We start from the raw sequence: 27,957 nt of genomic DNA on the forward strand, positions 1-27,957 counted from the left end.
TTATAATTTGTCAAAGGAGGAAAGCAGCCAGGCACAGTGGCTCAGATCTGTAATCCCAGCACTTTGGGAGGCCAAGGCAGAGGAATGGTTTGAGCCCAGAAGTTTGAGACCAGCCTGGGCAACAAACAAGACCCTGTCTCTTATAGAGACTAAAATTAGCTGGGCAAGGTGGCACGAGCCTATAGTCCCAGCTACTCAGGAGGCTGAGGTGGGAGGATCACTTGAGCCTAAGAGGTCGAGACTGCAGTAAGCTATGATTTCACTACTGCACTCCGACCTGGGCAATGGAGCCCCGGTCTCCCCGAAAAAAAAGGAGGGAAGTCTTCCAAAAATTTCCTAAACTCAAATGAAAATAAAGAGAAAAAATAGAATTCAAGTATTAATATTTTTCTACACAAAGAAAATAAGCTTTCGTGCAGTTCTTAGAAATACAAATTAACTTGAAAGACCATGAAGTAATTGATGGAGGAGAATGTGAAATAGCAAATTTTCCATCACTTCCAATACTTCCTTTACCACTGCAGAAAAATTATCATCTAAGATTATCTGATTTCAGTATTTTAAAGTGTATTTCATAGTCAGTGACTTCATTTAGTTGTTTTGTAAACAAAAGAAAGTTAAATACTCACCAAATGTTGAGAAATCATAGTTGTAAGATCAACAGTAATTTGTACCTATAGATATACTTTGCTTTAAGGATACGGAAGCACATGCTATAAATTTATCCTCACACATGCTTACAGATTTTTAAATTTTTCTAATTCTGAATTAATAAACGTAGAAATATTCCATGCAGGAGGACCATCTGTCTAGACATACTAAATCAGATGAAACATTTCCAGGAGACTTCAGACTAGTGTCAATAAAACAAATCGTCAATTCTCATTTATTCAAGGGACCATAGTGTTTGGAATACAGCCAACATCTCATTTCTTCTTATTGTCCTTTCAGCTGCTAGTATCTTATCTATCTTATGAGCAGGCATCACTTCAGAAATGATGACAAAATTAAAATTATTCAGTTGAGACAGGTGCTACAGTTCTCAATACACACTACAGCATTTGATTTTCCATTACTACCTTATGAGATTACTAATACCATTATGCTTATTTTACAGAAGACGGGCACATGGATGCCAAGTGAATTCCCCAAGACCACAGTCATAGTGGCAAAGTAATATGATCGTCCAAGCTGATTCCAGAGCCTGAATACTTAACCACTGCATGATTTGCCTGCAGCAGATGATTATGGAGAGGAAATGAAACCCAAACCAATCACTAGGGTCAGAAACCTCTCCTTCTAAAATCATCATCATCATCATCATCATCATCATCAAAATAAATGTGAATTTCATGAGTGAAATGGTTCCAACTACAGGTTTTAATGAGATTCACAAATTATTGACAGATTTCAACCCATATATTCAGTCCCAGGCCCTCAGTTATAATTCAGAGTTAATACTTTGATCTTTCTTGCTTATGTTCTTACACATTTGCCAAGTCTAATATATATTCATAAAGCATTATACTCAGAACTAAACAGTGTTGAACTCCACTGTATCGTACTATTTTATTATTTATCAATGACCTGTTTTCAAATTACTGAAGTTGAGCAAAATTCTCAAAATCATGGAAGGCTTCTTCCTAGATAAACACTTACAAAATTCTTACATTATAAGCTAATAATTCTTCACATTTTGGGGGCCATGAGCGTTTTGGAAATCTGATGAAAACTGTGAATTGTAACCTAAAAATAAAATGGATATATGAATATATAATTTAAACGTGGCTATAATTTCATGAAGTTATTGAACACTCACACCTCAAAGAGCAACAATGAACTTCAATTAAAATGCCCTAGTCTTTTAGTCTTGTTTTCCATATTTAATGATTCTCTTATATTCCAATACTCCTTTAAATATCAAGCTTCCCCAATGAGTTATAATCATGATCTTATTTGCAAAATTTCACAGAAAATGTGGTCTTATTTACAAAGTTTAAATTAGTATACAAACTTACAGGAAAATAACTACTTTGCTTACAGAAAGAACTACAGAGAGGCAAAGAATTATCCTACTTCCCAAGTGAGTTCTACAACATAGTCAATGAGCAATTTCCCACAAAAAGGCTATCAGAGTACTCATGTTTGAATGTGAGCTAAATTACAAATGCACAATTAAAGCTGCCTTATCCTTATGGGCATACCCTCTTCAGATCTGATAGTAAGAAAGTCCCATGACTGATGGTAGATAAAATAATCTTGATCATTACCTTTCCAAATTTAATGTACTATAGTTAAACAGCCATGTTCACTGGTTTTGACTGCATCATTGCACTTTCTGATCTTTCCGATAATACAAAACAGTAGATTTTTTGGAGGTGATGTCTTGCAGCTGACAGGCTCTCATTCTATTTTCATTCAAATTTTGGAGGAGTGGATAGCTAGAAACTGATATTTTGTTTTGTGGTCCATAAGGGACCCTAGTCAGTATTAAATATTAAATATTTTTGTGTATGCCCCAGTTTCAGTAATGTCATAAATATGTTGGACATACTTCTCCAGAAATATATATACACACACACACACACACATACACACACACACAAATTCTGTACACAACAATATTGAGGGGTTTCGCTGAAGCCCAGCTGTGGGTCTCAAAGTTTACGATGAAGAAGATATACCTGCATTCAATAGACAAGTGTGAGCTGACACTTCTGATTTGGGGAATCGGAGGGCCTTACCTCCTTAAAATGACATGGAAAAAATCTGACTCTGCTCTGCCTTTAAAGATGTTAATCGTATGCAAAGAAACAAATTCATCAGAAATAATCACCACAGCATTCTCTTTGTTATCTGGTGGGTTTCTCAAAGCATAAAAGGATTAACTGCTCTCAAAGTAAGGTCCTGGCTCTTTTCTATTTCAAAGGTTGAGAAGCTGAGGGATGGGGAGCCTTCTGCATCTGCCACAGTGACTCCATCCTGCATCCCTCCAGAGAGCTAATCAGTAGAGATCCTGATGCTGGCAACACAAACAAGCCGGGAATTAGTCTGGCTAATGTAGGTATTGTCTGCTAGGACAGTCACCACATATCTTGTAAATTCTAACCCACCTCCTTCCTAAAGGTCCTGTCACACCATCACCCACGACCTTGGTCTCCTCAAGATGTATGCATTAAATCCGGTGTTAAGATGTATGCGTTAACTCCTGTGTTAGCCATCTTATTCCATATTTATTTTGTCTACATTAGCCTCTCTCATTGTCTTTCTTGTTCTCTAGTTGTTTTATATGAGTTCATCCTCAATATATGTCACACAGTGCAACTGTCTATAATACACTGTTAGGCATATACATGGTCTATATTCATTATTCCTCAGACTCCAAGGTTAAGTTAAGCTAGAAAACTATTGTTTAAAATGATTCATTTATTTAATATATTAAAGTTGTTTTTGAAATGTGATTTTTTTTTCACTTAAAGTTATCTTTATCCCTCTTAGTTCCACCAGCTTTTCTACATGCTGGATTTACTAGGTACAAAGAGACTATACTAACGGCAAAGACTAAACTTGCTAATATTTAATATTCCATTTTAAAAAATAGTATTGCAAAATGAACAGGTAAAAGTAAGATGAAAAGTGAAATCTGTATGGAAACAAGAAGAAGAAAAAGTTTTCGAGTACTCAATATCCTTGGTTACTTTTCCCATGACCCTGTGATTGGAAACCAGGACATCATTTAAGATGCTGGTCACCTTGGAAAGCAAAGACACCTCTAAAAATAAAAATCAACATTTCCAGACTCTGTCATAATGGCTTCCTGGTAAACGGAAAGTCATGCTTGCTATTCTACCCCCACATGGGGGTTGTGGCAATTAATTATTTAACATTTGGAAAGTGCTTTGAAGACAAGAAGCTAAGTGCTAAAAATCATCATCAATTTTCAGGAAACCACACTTAAAGTGAACCCACCAGGTTTATTGTTGGAAACTGAACCATTAGTATAAGGCCATGTTTTCTTTTTCCATTTCATTTAGACCATTAGATCAAATAGCCAACACCACATGGAATCTTCCTCTCCTTTTGATAAACCTTCAAGTGGCCTGTGGGTGAAAAACTACTTGATTTTCAGAGAAAATATAAATTCCAATAACATGGTTTTTCTGGAATTTATAGTGTTTTGCTTATTAGGTATTTTTCCTCTTCTGCCTTTTATTTAAATTACATAATATACAGTGAGTTTACTACACATTTCATTTGTAAAACTTTGTGAGTGATTAAAATCAAGTTTAATATACTTCTACTAACTAGTTATCATTTAAGCAAACATTTATTTAGGTGTCCTTGACAACATTACATTTATATATTAAGATGAACAATCCCAAGACTTGATTAACCTTTATACTCTAAATGAAAGTACTAAGCCATTCTATTTAAATAAACAAGTGTTTTGGATCAACAGATTTTCCTTCTTACAATATATTCTGGTTTGCATCTATTCAGTTAAAAAACTCAGGTCAATGGCCCAAGATTGAGAAATGCATGTTTTTCACCAAGGTATAACTAAAATCCACATAAAAACCTACCTACATGCATGCTAACAAAAAAGAGGGCATTAACTGGTTTTTTTAATTGGGAGTTATGAGCAGGACCCTCTGCAAAGCCATCACACAGTAACTGTGATTGGCTTGGGATTAAATATACAATAGTAGAAGTTTCACCTACACCCATTTTGGACACAATACATAATTTTGTCCATACTATTTTTACTTCACTGTCTCTTAAGTAGTGAAAGATCATACACACCAATGTCATAATTTCATGTTTTTGAGAATTAAAAGCTACACTAGCATTATCGTCTTGGATATAGAGTTGTTTCCCATTAAATCAAGCTCAACAATGTTTCTCTAAAAAGAGGGTTTATGTATTTTAATCCCCAAAATACACAGTTTTAAAAGTCATCTTTCTAAAAGGAGAAAGGACTTGTTATGCAATACATTTTTACCACTCATCATATATAAACATTAATACATTTTTACACATCTATTAGTCTACCTCAAATCTTTTATCCATATTCACTCTTCCCAAATACCACCCCCCCACCAAAATGTGGAAGTAAAATCTTAAACGTGTTAGACATTCTTAGTCTCAATAGGAAAAAAAAAGTTAGCTGGTTGCTGAAGTGAGAAGATTTCCATTAGGTTCCTGGCTCACATAACAAAAGTAACCATGGAATTCTGCATAGAACCCACAACAGATTGCTCAACTCAGAAACAAGGTTAATGTCTAAGAAAGTTAAGTTAAAACAAAATTTCTTGTTGACAGCTTGATGCTTACTATATATTCCATGTAATCCTCATTTTCTACAGATCATCATATAATAAATATGTAGATAAATTATTTTCCATGATTCATTTCTAACAATCTCATTTCTGTAAAAGAAATGGAGAATAAGTACAAGTAATTTAAATTAAAACTGGGGAGGAAAATGGATTCAAGGAAGCCTTCTTTTTAAAAAAAAAATTTCAAACAAGGTGTTTTATTATTTCCTCCTCCACTCTGCTAACTTTATTAGGGTGTACAAATAATGGATTACTGGTACAAACAGAAGAAATGTTCACATTTGATATTTTAAAAGTGTTTTGTGGCATATATTTTTAACTATCCCTGCTTTAATGTTCACAGTGCAATCAGAAAGTCCCTTAAAAATAAACAATACAACATAGTTACCATATTTGGGGAGGTGGGGGAAGGGTGAGTCATTTCAAATAAAATGTTCTCCACCCATATGAATATGAAGGAGATAAAGACTGTCCAAGGGAATTAGCCATGTCCTAAAGTGAATGAGAAATGAATTGGCAGAGACTGAATCTCCATGAGAACATTACTTTGAATCAAAACCAAATTTCTAAAGCATTCCAGGTGATCTGCTCTATATTTATGGAATTTAAATACTGAAACGAATGATTCTGAAATGTTTAAGAAATAAAGCAATTTAACTGTCAATGCTATATGTATTGGCTGTACATTTTAATGTTTATAGGCCTACGGTGATGGGATAGAAGACCAACACTTCAAGGAGCTTCTCAGCTGGACACTATCCCCTGATTATGAACTGCTCTTATCACATCAGTCTCCAACTCAACAGCAGTGAATTCTCTGCTAACTCAGAAATTGCTTATCTAAGTTACTTTGAGAGAGGCCAACAATTAATACACACATACTCCTAAAATTTTTATCCACCATATGTCCAAATCCTTCAAATGTCATCATCAGTAATTACTTCTTTTGCATCTTTCTTATGGTAAAAATGAAAAACACAAATGGTACTAAAACACATTATACATAAATCATTTCTTACTAAAATATTGTCAGTTGTTTTCCTCTTACAAAGAAAATTTTTAAATAATTAGTAAGGAGAGTATTAGCAGCTTTCAGACTCAGCATGTTAGAAGAACCATGGTACAAGAAAGAGGTAGGGCTGATAAAGTCAGGTATGATCATAATAACGAACACTTAAACCATACTGACTACGTGCTATGGATTTTTCTAAGCATTTCACATTCATTAATTTACTTAAACCCTAGGAATTAAAGAAGATTGGGATAAAGAACTTGGAAGCACAGAGTCCCCCGTCATAAGACACAAAGTCTTTGGTGCTGTGCTGTGCGGCCCAGATCTCCCCTTCAGAACAGAGGTGCTTCCCCAGCTGGTAGAGTGTTGGTTGATGACACTCAGTTCAACCTTGTTCTAGAAATTACCTTAGCCAAAAAGAGCCATCTGACCCAAGGTCACAGCCCTCTCCAGAGGCTGCCCATGTATCACGACCAGTTGATGTGGGAGAAGAAGGCTTGGCTTCCTTATCTGAAGGTGGGGCAACTCTAAAGGTCTCTCTCCCCAGCTCCAGAGCTCCTGATGGGATCCGCGGAGGCCTCTGTTACTGCCTTGCTCTTCAGTTCCTCCCTCTTCACAGTCCAACTTCCTTAACTCCCCCAACAGGTAGCGTCCCTCAGTACAAGTCCCAGTAAACTTCTTGCACAATCTCAGAAATTGTTTCACACGGAACTCAGCCTAAGACAATGGTAGAGACAGGATTCAAGCCCGGGCTCTCTGGCTCCAGAGCTTAACTCGCATAGGGAAACCCTGACAGTCACAGAGGATTCAGAAAACAACTTTGATAGGAGTTTACAATGACCTCAACAGCCTATTGAGGTCTCAATAAAAATAACTGAAATTTGCCACATGATTGCTGGATCTCAGCAACCTTCTCAAAGCCCCCAGGTATTCGTGGGCTGTGTCAGCTGTGCTCACCACCCATCCTTTCTTCTTCTTTTTTTTTTTTTTAACTGTACTTTAAGTTCTGGGATACGTGCATAGAATGTGCAGGTTTGTTACATAGGTATACACCTGCCACGGTGGTTTGCTGTACCCATCAACCCGTCATCTACATTACACCCATCCTTTCATATCCTTCCACTCAGGCCCCTTTGCTGATGGCCAGTGGCCAGTCAATAATGCCACTTTCTAGCCCAGGATACATTTATAGAACCTTTTGCTTATTCTTTATGTTGTAAAGAGGGTGTCACAGCTGTGTCTAAACAAGGATTAAGGCATAATGACATGGAAACACTCAGTGTAGGAGCAGTAACTCCACATGTCTCCAGACTTGAGACCACATCTGAATTATATAATGAATATCAACAGATGAACAAGAGGGAAAAATATATTCAATATGTTGAGGCAGAATGTAAATGTGTGCAATTCATTTTAAAATGATGTACATCAGAAAATATTTTCAGACAATTTTAGTTTAGACAATTAAGTAAGCTTCAATTATCATAAAATTCAATTAAAGTGACTACTTCATCTTTGTTGACAGCAGATAAACAGACCACTCTTGTAATTTAAGCAGACAGATTTACAGTTTCTCACAATCAGCCTCCTCAAAACATGATTTCCTCTTCTTTGATTCCACAGACCCTGCATAGTACCTACTAAGGATTTCACATCATCCCACCACTGCTCCCCAAGCCATAGGGGTTCTGTCCGATCCCACATCCCCAGACATTCACCTAAAGACTAAATCCTCACTTTCTCTACAGGACTAAGAAGTTAGTCCATCAGCTGTCAACTCAAGTAGTAGCCTGGGCCACATGCTCTAACCTACTTTTTTCTGCTATTCTGGTTTTTACATAAAAGACACTGTGAGCCAGGCACAGTGTTTCACACCTGTAATCCCAGCACTTTCGGAAGCTGAGGCAGGCGGATCACCTGAAGTCAGGGGTTCGAGACCAGCCCGGCCAACATGGTGAAACTCCACCTCTACTAAAAACTCAAAACTTAGCCGGGCATGGTGGCGTGCTCCTGTAGTCCCAGCTACTCAGGAGGCTGAGGCAGGAGAACTGCCTGAACCTAGGAGGAGGAGGTTGTAGTGAGCCAAGATCTCGCCACTGCACTCCAGTCTGAGCAACAAAACGAGACTCCGTCTCAAAAAATAAAAATAAAAAAAGGACACTGTGTTGTTCAAGCCCATGTGGTAGAGTACATTTATCACAGAAGCTAAAAGCTGCAGGCCGAACAGGAATACATGGCACCAGACTTTCCAAGCTCTTTAATTTGCATACATAGCATTACCTTTTAAAAAGCTATCCAAGAGGATGATTTTTAAACTTGCCCAAAATAAAATATACTGCATTTATTTGGAAAAATAAACTATTTCAGATTAGTGAGATAATACCAAATAAACCCCAAACCAAAAATGTTGGTTTCAATTCAGAAATAACATCCAATTTCATGTTATCAGTAGCAAGATGTGGATTTGATTCATAGAAATTTTATAAGGAAGTCTAAGTGCTTATTTCATAACCTCAAATGTAACAGTGCATTTATACTAGTGCTTTCTGGTCAAGGTCAAGAGCTGAGATAAGACATGCTGAGGCCAGTAAACTTTATAGGAACTGTCATATGTGGTCACACCCACAATCCTCTCCAAGTTTCAGTGATACCCGACGACATCAAAGAACAGGAAATTATTCTACAAAATCATAAGTGACTTGAAGAAAGTTCTGTGAAAAGAGGATAATCCTGGGTAAAGTCCTGGATAAAGAGAGAATAACCACCCAAAAGATTAGGTCTATTTACCAAATGTCCATCTTCTCTTTCAAATTGTATAAATACTTAATCCACCCAATGATTTGCTCTGGACCTTCTCCTATTAGAGTATCCAGTTTCTCCTCTTGTGGTAAAAAAATCTGCTCACATAAATACCCACTGCATAAACTTCAACTTTTTAAAAATTTAAGCTAAGCCTATTTCTCTCAGTTATGTATTTTTTTTATTATTTTGTATTTTGTAGAGACAGGGTCTCACTATGCTGCCAAGGCTGTCTCAAACTCCTGGCCTCAAGCAATCCTCCTGCCTCAGTCTCCTAAAGCACAAGGACTACAGGCATGAGCCACTCAGCCTATTTCTCTGTTATATGTGGTGCTACTAGTTCTGATATTCTTGGATTTGGGGGAAGTGTTCATGACATTACAGGCTTTGGTGAGAACTCCTTTCAGACTTCACACTTCATTGTTCAGGACCATAAGCATGCAAATAACTTTCTGTGTGTTCTCTAAAAAAAACTCCTCCATTCTCATGATATGCAGTGTGTTTCTCTAGACCTTTCCCAGTTACATCTGCCCTGAGGTGCAACACCAAACCCTCAAAGGAATATTCTAGATAAGATTGCATAAAGTTCAGACACATGGACAAACATAGAAATACAGCATTTAAAGATTCCTATTATCCCAGCACTTTAGGAGGCCAAGGTGGGTGGATCACGAGGTCAGGAGACGGAGACCATCCTGGCTAACACAGTGACCCCGTCTCTACTAAAAATACAAAAAATTAGCCGGGTGTGGTGGCAGGCGCCTGTAGTCCCAGCTACTCGGGAGGCTGAGGCAGGAGAATGGCGGCAACCCAGGAGGCGGAGCTTGCAGAGAACCGAGACCACACCACTGCACTCCAGCCTGGGTGACAGAGTGAGACTCCGTCTCAAAAAAAAAAAAAGAGAGAGAGAGAGAAGATTCCTATTAAGACATAATTGAATTCAAATGCATCTTCAAGTGTAATATTTATCAATATATTAAGGAGTAGTGAAATACTGAAATTTCACTGGAAATATTATGCATATGTAATAAATGAAACATCTGTTCTAAAGCGTCTCAATATATTGTGCATTCACACATACTGTATGGTAATAACATGCACCTTACATATAGAGATATACAGAACAATGATATTCTCTCATCTTTACATAAAATCCAGTGTTATCATGCTGCCCTAATATCTGTACCATAAAGAAGTTCCACTCTCACTTAGACTCCCACACAATAATAATGGGAGACTTTAACACCCCACTGTCAACATTAGACAGATCAATGACACAGAAAGCCAACAAGGATATCCAGTAATTGAACTCAGCTCTGCACCAAGTGGACCTAATAGACATGTACAGAACTCTCCACCCCAAATCAACAGAATATACATTCTTCTCAGCACCACATCGCACTTATTCCAAAATTGACCACATAGTTGGAAGTAAAGCACTCCGCAGCAAATGTAAAAGAACAGAAATTATAACAAACTGTCTCTCAGACCACAGTGCAGTCAAACTAGAACTCAGGATTAAGAAACTCAAAACCGCTCAACTACATGGAAACTAAACAACCTGCTCCTGATGACGAGTGGGTCCATAATGAAATGAAGGCAGAAATAAAGATGTTCTTTGAAACCAATGAGAACAAAGATACAACATACCAGAATCTCTGGGACACATTTAAAGCACTGTGTAGACAGAAATTTATAGCACTAAATGCCCACAAGAGAAACCAGGAAAGATCTAAAACTGACACCCTAACATCACAATTAAAAGAACTAGAGAGGCAAGAGCAAACACATTCGAAAGCTGGCAGAAAGCAAGAAATAACTAAGATCAGAGCAGAACTCAAGGAGACAGAGACACAAAAAACCCTTCAAAAAATCAATGAATCCAGGGGCTGGTTTTTTTTAAAAGATCAACAAAATTGATAGACCGCTAGCAAGACTAATAAAGAAGAAAAGAAAGAAGAATCAAATAGACACAATAAAAAATGATAAAGGGGATATCACCACCGATCCCACAGAAATACACACTACCATCAAAGAATACTATAAATACTCTACACAAATAAACTAGAAAACCTAGAAGAAATGGATAAATTCCTGGACACATACACTCTCCCAAGACTAAACCAGGAAGAAGTTGAATCCCTGAGTAGACCAATAACAGGCTCTGAAATTGAGGCAATAATTAATAGCCTAAATGCCCACAAAACCAACCAAAAAAAGTCCAGGACCAGATGGATTCACAGCCGAATTCTACCAGAGGTACAAGGAGGAGCTGGTACCATTCCTTCTGAAACTATTCCAATCAATAGAAAAAGAGGGAATCCTCCCTAACTCATTCCATGAGGCCAACATCATCCTGATACCAAAGCCTGCCAGAGACACAACAAAAAAAGAGAATTTTAGACCAATATCCCTGATGAACATCGATGCAAAAATCCTCAATAAAATACTGGCAAACCGAATCCAGCAGCACATCAAAAAGCTTATCCACCATGATCAAGTGGGCTTCATCCCTGGGATGCAAGGCTGGTTCAACATAGGCAATAAACGTAATCCAGCATATAAGCAAAACCAAAGACAAAAACCATATGATTATCTCAATAGATGCAGAAAAGGCCTTTGACAAAATTCAACAGCTCTTCATGCTAAAAACTCTCAATAAATTCGGTATTGATGGAACGTATCTCAAAATAGTAAGAGCTATTTATGACAAACCCACAGCCAATATCATACTGAATGGCCAAAAACTGGAAGCATTCCCCTTGAAAACTGGCACAAGACAGGGATGCCCACTCTCACCACTCCTATTCAACATAGTGTTGAAAGTTCTCGCCAGGGCAATCAGGCAGGAGAAAGAAATAGAGAGTATTCAATTAGGAAAAGAGGAAGTCAAATTGTCCCTGTTTACAGATGACATGATTGTATATTTAGAAAACCCCATCGTCTCGGCCCAAAATCTCCTTAAGCTGATAAGCAACTTCAGCAAAGTCTCAGGATACAAAATTAATGTGCAAAAATCACAAGCATTCTTATACACCAGTAACAGACAAACAGAGAGCCACACCATGAGTGAACTCCCATTCACAATTGCTTCAAAGAGAATAAAATACCTAGGAATCCAACTTACAAGGGATGTGAAGGACTTCTTTAAGGAGAACTACAAGCCACTTCTCAATGAAATAAAAGAGGACACAAACAACTGGAAGAACATTCCATGCTCATGAATAGGAAGAACCAACATAGTGAAAATGGCCATACTGCCCAAGGTAATTTATAGATTCAATGCCATCCCCATCAAGCTACCAACGACTTTCTTCACAGAATTGGAAAAAACTGCTTTAAAGTTCATATGGAACCAAAAAAGAGCCCGCATTGCCAAGATAATCCGAAGTCAAAAGATCAAAGCTGGAGACATCACGCTACCTGACTTCAAATTATACTACAAGGCCACAGTAACCAAAACAGCATGGTACTGGTACCAAAACAGAGCTATAGACCAATGGAACAGAACAGAGCCCTCAGAAATAATACAACACATCTACAGCCATCTGATCTTTGACAAACCTGACAAAAACAAGAAATGGGGAAAAGATTCCCCATTTAATAAATAGTGCTGGGAAAATTGGCTAGCCATATGAAGAAAGCTGAAACTGGATCCCTTCCTTACACTGTATACAAAAATTAATTCAAGATGGATTAGAGACTTAAATGTTAGACCTAAAACCATAAAAACCCTAGAAGAAAACCTAGGCAATACCATTCAGGACATAGGCATGGGCAAGGACTTCATGTCTAAAACACCAAAAGCAATGGCAACAAAAGCCAAAATTGACAAACGGGATCTAATTAAACTTAAGAGCTTCTGCACAGAAAAAGAAACTACCATCAGAGTGAAAAGGCAACCTACAGAATGGGAGAAAATTTTTGCAATCTACTAATCTGACAAAGGGCTAATATCCAGAATCTACAAAGAACTCAAACAAATTTACAAGAAAAAAAAACAACCTCATCAAAAAGTGGGCAAAGGATATGAATAGACACTTCTCAAAAGAAGGCATTTATACAGCCAACAGACACATGCAAAAATGCTCATCATCACTGGCCATCAGAGAAATGCAAATCAAAACCACAATGAGATGCCATCTCACATCAGTTAGAATGGTAATCATTAAAAAGTCAGGAAACAACAGGTGCTGGAGAGGATGTGGAGAAATAGGAACACTTTTACACTGTTGGTGGGACTGTAAACTAGTTCAACCATTGTGGAAGACAGTGTGGCGATTCCTCAAGGATCTAGAACTAGAAATACCATTTGACCCAGCCATCCCATTACTGGGTATATACCCAAAGGATTATAAATCATGCTGCTATAAAGACATATGCACACATATATTTATTGCGGCACTATTGACAATAGCAAAGACTTGGAACCAACCCAAATGTCCATCAATGACAGACTGGATTAAGAAAATGTGGCATATATACACCATGGAACATTATGCAGCCATAGAAAAGGATGAGTTCACGTCCTTTGTAGGGACATGGATGCAGCTGGAAACCATCATTCTCAGCAAACTATCACAGGAACAGAAAACCAAACACCTCATGTTCTCACTCATAGGTGGGAATTGAACAATGAGAACACTTGGACACAGGAAGGGGAACATCACACACCGGGCATATTGTGGGATGGGGGGAGGGGGGAGGGATAGCATTAGGAGATATACCTAATGTTAATGACGAGTTAATGGGTGCAGCACACCAGCATGGCACATGTATACACATGTAACGAACCTGAACATTGTGCACGTGTACCCTAGAATTTAAAGTATAATAAAAAATAAATAAACAAATACTTTTTTTAAAAAAGATGAGTTCATGTTCTAATGTACATGATGAGTTAATGGTTGCAGCACACCAACATGGCACATGTATAGCTATGTAACAAACTTGCACATTGTGCACATGTACCCTAGAACTTAAAAGTATAACAAAAATTAAAAAAAGAAGTTCTACTCTCATTCACTTTTATTTGCATTATATTTTCGAAAGATTTTATAGGAACAACATTTAGACTTCAAACTCTTAGTTCAATGTAATCAATATGATCAATATTTTTTAAATGATTTGAATGAGGCAAACACCAAATTCACAGAGATATGAATAAATAAGTGAACAAATGACTCTTCCTTCTTGCCTGCCACATGAGCACCTTTTCCAACAGAAACCCACAACCCCCAAAAATAGAGAGTTAGAAGGTGTCTCTATTTCTTATAATCTGTGGTTATACATATAATCAGTAAAATACTTTTTTTTCTTCAGAGCAAGCATAAAAATTGTAATTCCTTATAAATCTTTTTAGGTAAAGGCCTTTTCAGGCATCTTTAAAGTTGTGTTCGTTGAGGGAAGATGAGTAAAAGCATACAGAAAAACTCTCTGCACTATATTTTTGCAACTCTAGTGAGCCTGTATTTAAAAACAAAAAGTTATTTATGAAAGTGCCAACAATTTATTTTTAATCTCAAATAATCAGTAACTAAAATTGTATCCAACTCAAAGAACAGATCAAATACAGTCAAATCAAAATAAGTTAATTAATTTTTCCAAGAAACTATAACACATCACAAACCATAATAACAAATGTTCATCCCCAAAGCTCTGGGCTCCAAACCTCATTACAATAAATTTCACAAAAAGTATGTAAAAAGCCTAATAGCAATGATCACAGCTACTGCATTGAAGGAATATCTCCAGAAGAAATACAGTGTTTTTTTGTTCTTGTTTTTGTTTTTGTTTGCTTGAGACGGAATCTCGCTCCGTCGTCCAGGCTGGAGTGCAGTGGTGCAACTTCGGCTCACCGCAACCCCCGCCTACCAGCTTCAAACAATTCTTCCACCTCAGCCTCCCAAGAAGCTGGGATTACAGACACCAGCCACCATGCCTGGGTAATTTTTATATTTTTAGTAGAGATGGAGTTTCGCCATGTTGGTCATACTGGCCTTGAACTCCTGACCTCAAACAATCCACCCACCTCGGCCTCCCAAAGTGCTGGGATTACGGGCGTAAGCCACTGTGCCCAGCCAGAAATACAGTTTAAATAAAGTTGGATAAGATGATTTGGGATCTCTGGTCTGTCCACATTTTTTCTTTTTTTTTGAGACAGAGTCTTGCTCTGTTGCCCAGGCTGGAGTGCAGTGGTACAATCTCGGCTCACTGCAGCCTCTGCCTCCCAGGTTCCAGCAATTCTCCTGCCTCAGCCTCCCAAGTAGCTGGGATTACAGGCACCAGCCACCACACCCGGCTAATTTTTGTATTTTTAGTAGAGATGGGGTTTCACCATGTTGGCCAGGCTGGTCTCGAACTCCTGATCTCAGGTGATCTGCCCTCCTCGGCCTCCCAAAGTGCTAGGATTACAGGTGTGAGCCACCGCACCCGCCCAGTACATATTTTTAAAATAGCAAGTATCCTTCCATTAAATAAGCATTTTCTGGCCACTATGAGGACCATGGGGAAGTATACTGTGTAGACAACATGAATACATATGAAACAATTAAAGGGCAGTGCAAAGCAGTAAGCAATAAAGTGATCAATTAAAGTGCGGAATTCACTGCCTAAGGTTTTGCCAATAAAAAGATGTAAGTGTTTGAACTCTATTTTCTTCTGACGCTTTTGGAGTGGTGTTTTTATTTCATTTCTTAATATATTTTCCAGGGAAATTATCTGATCTAGTTTATCTAAATCTTTTGAGACATTTCCTATCCACCTTCTCCCTTTCCCTGGCAACTTGTAAAAGTGCAAATGTGTGAGCTGCATGTTTCTGCTTAATCTGCTAATGCTCAGCCATTTTCCAAAGGCGATTGTAATCAGTACTCTAGCAAACTCCCTACCATGAGGCCCTACCTTCTGCTAACATCGTGAGTGCTCATCTCACATTCCTAAGGACAGAGTCTCCAGAGGTCAAAGGAATCGAAGGAATTTGTGAAGCAGTTCAACTGTGATGTCTCACTACAGCTGTGGTCATGCAATACACAAGGAGAGAGTTTCAGGAGTGCAGCCATCAACACTCAAGATCCCATGAAACTTTCAGCCTAACTGATGGTCCCACTGATTCCTCACTCAGAACAAAACATATTTCACCAAGTCTCACTTTCAGGACCTCATTCCTGATCCTTCTGGGGTAGAAGGTGCAAAAGCCTGGTTTGTATTAGAGACGTTAGGAATATTTCAATAAGGCTAACAGATTTCCATGCTGAAGAGCACAAAAAATGGAAGAGCTAATCCCATTCCCTTGGGAAATCAGTTTAGCTACCTTAACTGTCATAATCCTATTTGTTAAACAAGTATCCTTCCCTAAATCCATAGTATACCCTTGTTTTTTTAAATCCCACGTGTCAAGTGAGAACCGAAAGGAGGAGCCTTGCTTCCAGCTTTAAATACAGCAATAACCAGGCACGCCTGGATGCATTTGTTTTTTTAAAAAGCCAGCTTAACTTCTCAAAGGAATGAAATCACTCAGAAGATGAGACTTTTCTGAAATTCACTATTTTTAAAACAGTAGTTTAACAGGGTTCACCATAACTACCCCTTGCATTTATTTCAATTTTCCATAGCATTATGTCTGCAACAGAAAACAAAAGCTGTTTACTATACCAGATGATTCAATTTTCCACTAAATCACCCTAAATTGGCCACATTTGCGTCAAGCACAATGCGGTATACTACCTAATATGTAAACGTCCTTATAAAATGTACACTGACTTATGTTATTCTGAAGTAAAACGTTACATGCTCAGTATTCTGAGTACCACAAAACAGCTATACTTAAATGATGGCAGCAAACAACTAAGAACACCATAAGCTCTTAAAAAAAAAAAAAAAAAAAAAAAAACCTCAAATTCAGGAAAAAAGGCAAAGAACATCAGTCTTTGGGTAAGAAAATCTAACTAGATTTCTATATAGATATTCAAGTTTCTTCTGCTGCAAGTCTGATTTTTCAAAGCGATACCTACTATTATTTAAAGGAAGATCATGTAATTCCCCAAAACAAAAATCATACAAATTTTAAATCTATTTAATCTAAAAATAAAAATATGCCTCTAAACTACTTTTTGAATAGTTACAACATCAAGTCAACAGCTGAAAATCAGACCTATCAAAGGGTTAAGAATTGTTGCTTTACACAAATGTGTATAAGGTGTATGCTGTTTGCTTTCACATTGTAATCAACATATCTGTGAAACACCTTATTCATATTAAGCTGAAAAGGGACTATAAAAGCTCCAGTTTTCAGCTATTGTTCATCCTTAAATGTTCAATTTTACACAAAACATGGCTTCCAAAGTAGTAGCACTGGAGAAACCACTGTAATAATTTAAATCTGGAAATTTGTGGCCATTCTAATTATAGAAGCTAAAAATATTCAGTGTGTAAGCTTTGGGGATCACTCATGGAGTGAAGAGCAGTGTAATCATTTTCAAGGGTTCTCCAAATCGTGTGTGTTACTTGGGGGCATAAATTTAATACGAACTATATAGTGAAATGGTTGATCTCAAACTGCTGGCTATTAGACTCAATTTTTCAATATGATGCTTGATGAACCTTGGTTCCAACTCAGCTTTAGCAATAAAAAGTAAAAGTCCTAGAGAAAAAAAATATGTAAAGCACAGCTTGAGTCACTCAGAGTAACAGCTTAAGAAAAGTGCTTAAATGTGTTGTTCATTCATTCAGCCAACAAACATTTATTAATACGCCAGGAACTGTTCTCAGTGCTGGCACAATTCAACTCAAGAATAAGGAATGTTGAAGAATACAATAACAATAATAATAACTAACATATATGGCCATTTACACTGCTGAACAAGATTTCATAAAGATCACTTTATCTGTTCCTCATAACTCCTCTGTGAATGAGGTTTTATAATTATTTTAATAAGGAAAAAAGACACAGATGATTTTTTAAATTCTCAAAATCAAACAAATATAAGCAAGAAAGCCGGATGTTCAACTCATACCTTCCAAATACAAATCTGTATCGGTCATTGGGCAATACAAAATTACAAGATGCTCTGCTTTTATGTAAACATTGAGGACAAGTTCTGCATGTTTCTGAGTGCTGTATTAAAGTTATTTAATATTGTTTTGGTTTAGGTTTTTTGTTTTTTAGGGATAAAGTTTCAAAGATTCAGACTATCATCTTTACAAGTTCAAAATGTTTGTAATCTCTTTATCCCATGAATTTACTTATTAGATGGAAGCATTGGTGAATGAGTTTGCCTGGTTAGCTGAGTCTTCTAAACAAATAAAAGAAGTTAACTCCCCAAGTATTAAAATCATCCTTACTTGGGAAAAGATACTGGATAAAAACTTCATGAGCAAAAAGCATGAAAGAGTACTTTACAAAAAAAGTACAGACAATAATCATATGAAAAGATAGACAAGGTACTCTGAGAAATGCAAATTAAAACTACAATGTGATACAACTATACATCCAATAGAATGGCTTTAAAAAAAAGACATACAAAGGCCGGGCGCGGTGGCTCAAGCCTGTAATCCCAGCACTTTGGGAGGCCGAGACGGGTGGATCACGAGGTCAGGAAATCGAGACCATCCTGGTTAATACGGTGAAACCCCGTCTCTACTAAAAAATACAAAAAACCAGCAGGGCGACGAGGCGGGCGCCTGTAGTCCCAGCTACTCGGGAGGCTGAGACAGGAGAATGGCGTCAACCCGGGAGGCGGAGCTTGCAATGAGCTGAGATCCGGCCACTGCACTCCAGCCTGGGCGGCAGAGCAAGACTCCGTCTCAAAAAAAAAAAAAAAAGATATACAAAACCCCTTTTGTAAGGATGTGGTGTAGACAATACTCTAACACAATGCTGGTAGAAATGTGGATTAGTACCAATTCTAAAGGAAGGCACTATCTACTAAAACCGTCCCATCAATTAAACTGGCAAAACACACAACTGAAATTCCCACATGCTCACCAAAAGACATACACAAGAATGGTCATAGCAGCATGATTCATAATAGCCAAAAACTAGAAACAACCCAAACAAAATGAGTAAATCAAGAACAAAATGGATAAATGTACTGTGGCGTTCTTATAAAGTAGAACACTATGCAGCAATGAGAATAAACTGATGCTTCACACAAAACAAGAATGAATCTCACAACATAATGTGGAGCAAAAGAAGCCACACACAAGAATACATACCATGTAATTCACTGACAGAAAGTTCAACGATAGGTGAAAGTAACCTACTGTCTCAGAAATTAGGAGAGCAGTTACCTTGGGGGGAAGTAATGACTTGAAGAGGGAGTTAGAAGAGGCTTCTGGATGCCAGCAATGGTCTATATTGTGGTCTTGGCACTGGTTACATGCATGTGTTCACTTAGGTAAATCGCTGAGCTGTCTACTGATGGTATGATGACATACAATTTTCTGACCAATGTATTTCAATAAAACTTAACAGAAGGAAGAGGGGAAGAGAAAAGAAGGAAGAAAGGAGAAAGTGAGGGAGGGAGAAGGGGGTGTAATGAAGTGAGGCAGAGTCCACACCTAAATAGTCCTCAACCACTGCGCTTGCTTTAGTTCTTACCTCTGTCTCCCTCTTCCGTTACTACCACGCTGTTTTCAGGTACTTTTCAATGTTTTCCATGTATTTGCCAATGAAGCCCATTTTAGTCTTCTACTTTGTAGTTTACTGTTTGCTATGGGATTAGAAATTTTATAATCAATCATAGAACAGTATGTGTATTAAAAGTAAACTGACTCTGAGGGATGTCCTAGGAGTAAAGTGAATTCTTTTTAATGTATTTCTTGTTTTACCCTCTATTTTGCCTGCTCAGAGGCTTTTTTTTGCTGGGGAACATGCCAAATGTAGGAGTTTCAAATAGATGAAGTTGTTACTAGATCTTATCAGTGAATATTAGATCTCCAGGCCAAAGCTAGAATTAACTAACACAGAAGTCCATATCCCACAAGCTTATTTACTTGAAAATAGTTTTAAGAATAATATTAACCAGTGAATATACTTAAAAAAAAAATCACCAACTTCTCCTTAAATAAGAAGGTATCTTCAAAATATTAAGAGTAGATTTTTCTAGTTGTGTCACTCATAGACTATTATAGCAGTGTTAAACATAACATACTCCTTTCTCATTTTGTATTTTTATTCATATTGATGTTTTTAATCTCCCAAAAAAGCATACTAGGAGTATTATTTAAAATTTTCTTAAGGTTTCTAATACAGAAATTCGAGTTAAATTCAAGTCAAGGAGTAAACCTTTTGCACACAATTATCCACAAAGTAAAAATACAAAACTCCAAAATATCAGTTGGTGGTTGTTTATTTCTTTTAACATCCTAATTTCACTTAATTTCTTTCTGTGTTCATTCTACATGAAAAACAAAAGTTAGCTCTCAAGATGGTAGCTAAAACTGGCACACCCAAACTGAAAATTCTTCTCTCATGAAACACTCCCTGGATTGCAGAACCTGAAATAAAGTTGCGGCAAGTGGGCACTGCTACTGAGCGGAATTACCAACAGAAAATGGAAACCATCACTTTAAAACAGGATAAACTTTTATCTGCTTTAGTATCTTCTGCTGTGACTAAAAGGACATTCACCCATTCACTGACAGTGATTCGACAAACATGTATCACCAGTCAAAAGATAAAATATTCATTTCTACCTCCACCAATAATTTGCAGTTAAGTTTAAGAAAAGCATAGGGTTCTCTGACATAGTTTCCTCTTCTTCTCAGTAAGCATGACAATCCCTTACATTTACTTAGTTTTCAAGAAAGAAGAACAAGATGATGTTTTGGTTTACGCAAACAACTACAGAGGCACATAGTTTCAACATTACTGTTTCTACCACTATCTTTTTCCAATACAGAGGCTCCTAAACTTACGGTGGGTTATGTCCTGATAAGCCCATCATAAATTGAAAATATTGCAAGTCAAAAATGTGTCAAATACACCTAACCTACCAAACATCATAGCTTAGCCTAATCTACCTTAAATGTGTTCAGAATATTTACATTCACCTACTAGGCAAAATCATCTAACACAAAGCCTAACCTATTTTACAAATAAACTATTGGATATCTCATGTAATTTATTGAATACTGTACTGAAAGTGAAAAACAGAATGTTGTTATCAGTACTTGAAGTATAGACCCTACTGAATGTGAATGCTTTCACACCATTGTAATTCTGAAAAATTTTAACTCGAACATAGTAAGTCTGGAACCATCTATATTCAGTGTCAAGTAAGACATTATCATTAAGGAATAAAATTATTGGCATCATTAGGAAGATTGGAAGAAAAAGTTTTATCTCGCTTTTGCCACAGCAAGTAAATAAAGCCATTAGCATTTATACAGTTGTTCATTTTTTAGAGACAGGATCTCCCTATGTTGCCCAGGTTGAGGTGCAGTGGCTATTCACAGACACAATTTCATAGCAATTTTATAGGCACAATTTTATAGCACATGACAGCCTCGAACTCCCATGCTTAAGTGATCCTCCCAACTCAGCCTCCAGAGTATCTGCGACCACTGCACCTGGCTCTCATTGTATTTTCAATGTCTTGTTAGAAATGTCATTGCACTGCTGAGACTACCAAATACAATAAAAGCCATTGCCACAGAAGTATTATGAAAGTGGCCGGGGGCGGTGGCTCACGCCTGTAATCCAAGCACTTTGGGAGGCCAAGGCAGGCGGATCACAAGGTCAGGAGATCGAGACCATCCTGGATAACACGGTGAAACCCCGTCTCTACTAAAAATACAAAAAATTAGCCGGGCGTAGTGGTGCGTGCCTGTAGTCCCAGCTACTCGGAGGCTGAGGCAGGAGAATGGTGTGAACCCAGGAGGCGGAGCTTGCAGTGAGCTGACATCACACCACTGCACTCCAGCCTGGGCGACAGAGCGAGACTCCGTCTCAAAAAACTAAATAAATAAAAATAAAAAATAAAAATGAAAGTAGTTAATATGGCTTCTGACAAAATTAAATCAGCCTCTACAAATGATTTGTGTGTGTGTGTGTGTGTGTGTGTGTGTGTGTGTGTGTGTGTGTGTAAACATGTATTAGGCAGAACTGAGTAAAGGGGAATCCATCCCTATTGCTGGAAAAATAACCAAAGGTGTGCACTACTGAGGATAAAAAGATCATCTTCATGTCAGAAGAACAGAAGCATATTTTCCATTTTTGTGACCCAAATGTATCAACAGCTTAAATATTGGGAGAAAGGCAAAATGTATTTGGAATACAACTTAGCTGACCTTAAAACTTTATCCTCCTTTTCGCTAAGATTCCTACATTATATAAAAGTAGTAAGATCCAGTTTTGTAAAGTCTTACTAGCTTCCTGGATGTTCTTTATCCATTTTGCCAAATGACTCCCTAAAAATACATAAATTTCATAAATCACAGGTTGTCCTTGGAAACAGCATCAACTGAGATCCATGTTCTGCTTATAGCTTCCCTTGTCCCATCAAATCATGCATTCTGATTCCTTCCATTTAGCAATCAAGAAAAAACTGCTTAGAAATTTTAATCATCATTAGATTTTCCTCTTCTCAGTTTGTTCTTTCCACTCCCAATCTTCTCTATCAACCCCAGTCTTAGATTTCATTCATATTATTTTAAATAAACACAAAGAAACTCCAAGAAACACATATGTATCTCACCACACTTAAGTCCAGCAGAGTATCTCAGGACTCTTCTTCCCTAACAATAGCAGTCCTCGTGGTCTACAGCACTCTCAGAGGCAGGCAAGGAATCCTGTTTATTTACATGATTCACCAGCTAGTGTGCATTTCTTTAAGTGTTGTCTTTTCCTTTAAGATGTAAGCTATGGCCAGATATCACTTTTATCAGAACAAGGGATCAGAATCTCAAAACTGTACCTGCCAGCACTCAGCGAAAAATGAGATTACCATCAGGGCCTACTGGAAGTTGTCCCAAAGGTTACCCGATTTCTATCGCATTATTCCTCTAAATCTGATTGCCTTTATTTCTTTCACACAACATTTTTGTAAATCCAAAATGTCTCTTAATCATTTAAGAGACTGAAATCATAGCACTAACATTCAAATATCTAAAGTTATTTAATATTGACTACAGTGAACTAAAAGAAATACATTAATCTAAACTGAGAGTACATTCTGCCAGTCTCATTGGGTAAGATGTCTAATGTATGTTTGTAAGTCTCCAGAAATGACCCCAAAAGAGCAAATGGCACCAAAACCCTGATTCTGAAGAACAGTTAAATCCAAAATGTTGGGAGTTTCTTAGTTTTCAGTTCTTTTAAACATGGCTGGGACTATCAAAATATCCCATCTTGTTCTCGTCACCCCCACTCCTACAAATGCTCTCTGCCTCAACAGCTCATAATGCAGTGGTACTGCCTTCATGTCTCCATCTACATACAGGAGAGTTTCTGTGTCATCTTACTTGACAGTGTGGGATACAGTTAAAACAAATCATTCAATTTCAAGATCTACCACAAAGACCAGAATCCTATCAGTACTTTTAACTTTAAAATGAAAGTAAAAGTTTTTTCTCAGCTATAAAAGCTATAGAAAAACAAACGGGCAAACTTCCTTTGAATGAAGTTATACTAATATTTGCAGTCTAAGTACTAAAATGACCATATAAATTATTTACATGCTAATATGATAGACACAAGAAAGACAGTTGTAGTCAGAGACGTTTTCAAAAGACATTACATTGGCTATAAAAAGGTACTGAATATTGTTCTAATGCCATTGACGAATCTACTCAAATCACAATGAAAAAAAATAAGCCCAAATGACCAATGTACACTTTAATTAATTTAATTCAGGTAATATTACAACTCCAAGTCCCAAGATACAAGAAAAAAGAGAACTACAGTACAATACAGTGTCTCTTAGGAAAGGAACTGTTCCAGGATTTGAGACAATGAGCGTTTAGTACAGCCCAGCTGTTCTTGATTTCTCATTAGGAGCAACTTTCCACGGCACTGAAGCAAACTAGGAAAAGAAATGGGGAGGGTAAGCCAAAGGGGTCGCTGCTCTTCAGTGTCAAGTTGGAAAGAGCTTGCTGCGATCAATTATGCTGAGAAGGTAGGGCCTTGAGAGGGAAGGAAGGGTAGAAAAAACAGTTTTACAGGGCGCTGAAAAAAGTGACAGGACAGAGGTAGAACTGCTTCCTTCTCCATCTTTCACGTCAATTCAAGTTTTTCTTTTTGTTCTGTAAGAACTTTTGTCTTTATGGTGCTTGCTGCGGTTTGCTGATGTAGTTCCCAACTCCTGCCTTCCTTTGGTGACTTATTAACGGACTGGCAACGGCTGAGTAAAATGCACTTAAGAAAAAAGAAATCACCTCTCCTTGCCAAGACGCACATGCTGCCCAGTACCTGAGGAAGAGCTCCGCTGTCGCTGGCCAAAAGAAATTCCAGTTTAACCTCTGCCTCTCCTATCCAAATCCATTGCAAATAAATGTGTGTGTGCCACTTGCAGAGAATCTGCCTGACTCACCCCCCGCCTTCGGCGTGCCAGGGAGAGATGTAAATGCTCCGTCCTGGAGCGGGCAGTGAAGTGGGGGCCGCGGCCTCGGTAGCACTGAGAGTCCCCAAATCTCCCCCTGTGATGGGTTTGGGGATGTGTTCCTCTCAAGTAGGTGCCTGGTCACAGGGCGACCACCCAGGCTCACAGCAACACACGTGTCACTGAGCCCGAGCCCAGCCCGCCGCAGACACTGGCCCCGCAGTCCTCGTAAAGACGCCCAGTTGCGCGCAAGGGACTTAGCAGTGAGGGAGAAGCAGGACCACCCAAACTTTTCCTCTAAACCCTAAGAAGGAAAAAAAAAAGTACTTTTCCGCGGAAGCAGCCTCCACACACCGCCCGCGCCCAGCTCAGGGGATGCCCGGCCCGCAATTGACCTCTCTCTCCCTCCCAGGAGCGCGCTGAGGCCGCCTGCGCGCCCCACTGGATCGGCCCCTGAGCTCGCGCCCGCCCCAGCCGTGTAGCCAGGGACCCCATCGACCCTCCCGGCAGCTGCCGGGGCCAGGCGCTCACCTCCTGGGGTCCAGCTTCCGTCGCTCCTCCAGTTTGGCGGCGGAGTGTGGGGCTGCAGCGGCCACTGCCGCCGCCGCCGCCGCCTTCGCTGCCACCGCGGCCGCCGCCGCCACCGAAGCGCTGCCCGGCGCGCCGCCGGGGTTGGAGGCTGGGGGACCGCGGAATCCCTGGAGGCGCGAGCCCGGGACGCGGCGGGGCCGAGCCGCGGGAAGTTGTCTGCGCGGGGCGCGGAGCGAGCGGGGCGCCAGTCACCCGCGCCCAAGTAGTCACAACTTTGCCGCCTGGGTGGGTGCGCGCTCCGGAGAGAGGCGAGCGCGAGAGAGCGGGGCAAAGGCGCTGGGGCGGGAGGGTCTTCGGAACAGGCAGGACTGGAACCTGAAGGGCCCGCGAGGGAGAAAGGTGGCGCAGGGGGGATATCTACACGGCCCGCGTGGTGCTCGGCGAGCGAGTGTGTAAGAGCGCGGGCGTCTACTCTAGTTTGCCTCCTGCAGCTCCTGCATATTTATGGGGATCTCTGATGTTCCTGCCAGTAACTAACGCTGCAGCAGTGGAGCCCAACCCGGGCGCCCCTCGGGAGCAAGCCAGGGTGCGGGGGCTCAGGGAAGGCGGCCGCGGCTGAGCGAGCGCGAGCCTGCGATCCATATTTAAAGCCGTAAGCGGCTTCGGCCGGCCCACTGCCCTGCCCTCGCTCGCGCCCGCCCGCCCGGCCCCCACCGCTCGGTGCCGCCGCTCGGCGTCAGCCGCCCGGGCATCCGCGGCGGGGAGGGGCCTCGAGCCGCGCCGCCTCCACCAGGGGCTTGAGCTCTGCGCTCAGCGCCCGCCCGGAGCTGGCTGAGGACCCGGCTCCGGACCAGCCGCTCTTGCCTCCCGGGTTCCTTCTTTCTCACGCCCTGGGCTGGGTCCTAGGTCCAGCTTTTTGTCCTACTCAGAAGAGTTCCCCATGGGGAGAGCCTGTGCTTCCATGCAGACCTAAAATTGCATGCGTTTCCCAGCTCAGATCACTCCTGACTCTACTTTATAAAACTTGGGGCGTATAGAGTGCTGCCGTAACACAGTGTTAAGTCATTGTTCACCTTTAACAAAAAATGTCTGAAGATAATGTGGTTGTCAATTGTGTCCTTCACTTATGTCACTGATGCCTTTCTGTCTTCCTTGGGAGTTAGGAAAACAGCCTTAGCAAAGTGATTATTTGCATTTATTCTGTTCCTAAGTGTAATTAATGAGGTTCAAGTACTGTTTGCCAAGCAAATAATATATCAATGACCCAGCACCATTGCCATCGGTAAACCATTGAATCATAAGTAAAACATTAAGTATGAACAGACTGTCAGCACAGACACACCATATATTGTTCTGGGTGCTGCTAGAGAATAGTCACTTAATGGATTTCAACCACATGGTGTATCATGCAAGTGTATATCACTTTCCAGTAATATATATTATTTGTAATGTATATGTGGACATCACTGACCAAACTGTGTTTTCAACAGTAGCCACCAAAACGCATAAAGCTCAAGAGAAATAATTTCACATACCAACTGCTCCTGGTTCCCAGTCTTTCTTCAATACAAAGCTATAGCTAATAGGACCTCCAAGGGGAAAAAAAAATAAGGGTAGGGAGGAAATAATTTGAGGACAGAGGCTTTTCTTTCTAGTGTTCAAAACTGGAAGAGATCCAGAGATCCATGGTGCCTCACCAGTGCTTGGAAAGCAGGTATGGAGCTTGTGTCTTTTAAATAGCTTGTACCTTTAAAATCCTTAGTTAATGCTCAGAAGGCACAAGGAACCACCCCAATCAGTCTGACGTATGAAATGAAAATGTACTGTCATGTGTCTCTTGTCACATCTGGCTCACATACATGTTCACACATTCTACATAACCCACCGCAGTGATATTCATCAGAGTATCACTGAGAATTTCTAATGGGAAACTCAAAACCAAAGGTAAAACAAAAATTTAGCTTTAAAGTTTTCACCTGAATGATTATATTCTGTTTCTAGACGAATGTTAAAATTAACTTTCACTCCCTGAGCAGGCAGTGAGCAAGAATCAGCAACCACAAAGTAAGCTAACAGGCAAAGGGAAGTCACTTTTGTATTAAAAATTTGCCACTGCTGTTCAACAGTTTTTCACACTGTGGATTATGTATTTCAACATAGCTGGCAATTTCTCATTATAATGGTGAAGCAGCCATGAACAGTCAGTGTTGGTGAATAAGAAAGAAAAAGTCCAAGAAACACATTTTTCAAGCATTCTGCTGCAAAATAGATCAAACTCTCCTTCACGTAAGTTGAATAGGTAACTCCTGAAGGCATTTCAGTACAAAGATTGGCAAGAATTTACCCTAAAAGGAGCATAAAGTTGGTGTGTGGGGTGGGAGGCAGGGAGACAAATTTGGTGTGTGTCTTAAATTAATGAGAAAAAGAGTTGTCTTTGGCAAAGCGTTGACAATCTCTGTTATCATTTTCATTACTTGATGTTTGCTGTCCCACAAATAAAAGAACGTGTTCTATTTCCTTTCCTATTGATTAGTGTCCAGTAGTTGAGATATACTGTGTGTTTTCCTTTGAAAGGTCATTGATTAATTTTTCTTATAAACTCTGCATGTGATCACTTTCGATTGCTTTTCCGGGTGATAACAATGAATCCTGAGATTTTTGTTCACCTCTCCTAAAACTTATGCTATGTCTCTTGATTCTCATAAGCCCAAAGAAAGATTTATTAGTTCTTTTTGTC

General features: G+C 39.2%; 1 protein-coding gene across 1 annotated transcript in view; it reads right to left on the reverse strand.

Moving 5' to 3' along the window:
- Positions 1–25,304, reverse strand: part of SLC4A4 (solute carrier family 4 member 4) — a 400,518-nt gene extending 375,214 nt beyond the window's left edge. Inside the window, exon 1 of the mRNA XM_010384086.2 lies at positions 25,221–25,304. The gene's annotated coding sequence lies outside the window, so the exon portion shown is untranslated. The remainder of the gene's footprint in view (positions 1–25,220) is intronic.
- Positions 25,305–27,957: the final 2,653 nt, after the last annotated feature.

This window comes from Rhinopithecus roxellana, chromosome 2, assembly GCF_007565055.1.
Source record: "Rhinopithecus roxellana isolate Shanxi Qingling chromosome 2, ASM756505v1, whole genome shotgun sequence".
Classification (NCBI taxonomy): Eukaryota; Metazoa; Chordata; class Mammalia; order Primates; family Cercopithecidae; genus Rhinopithecus; species Rhinopithecus roxellana.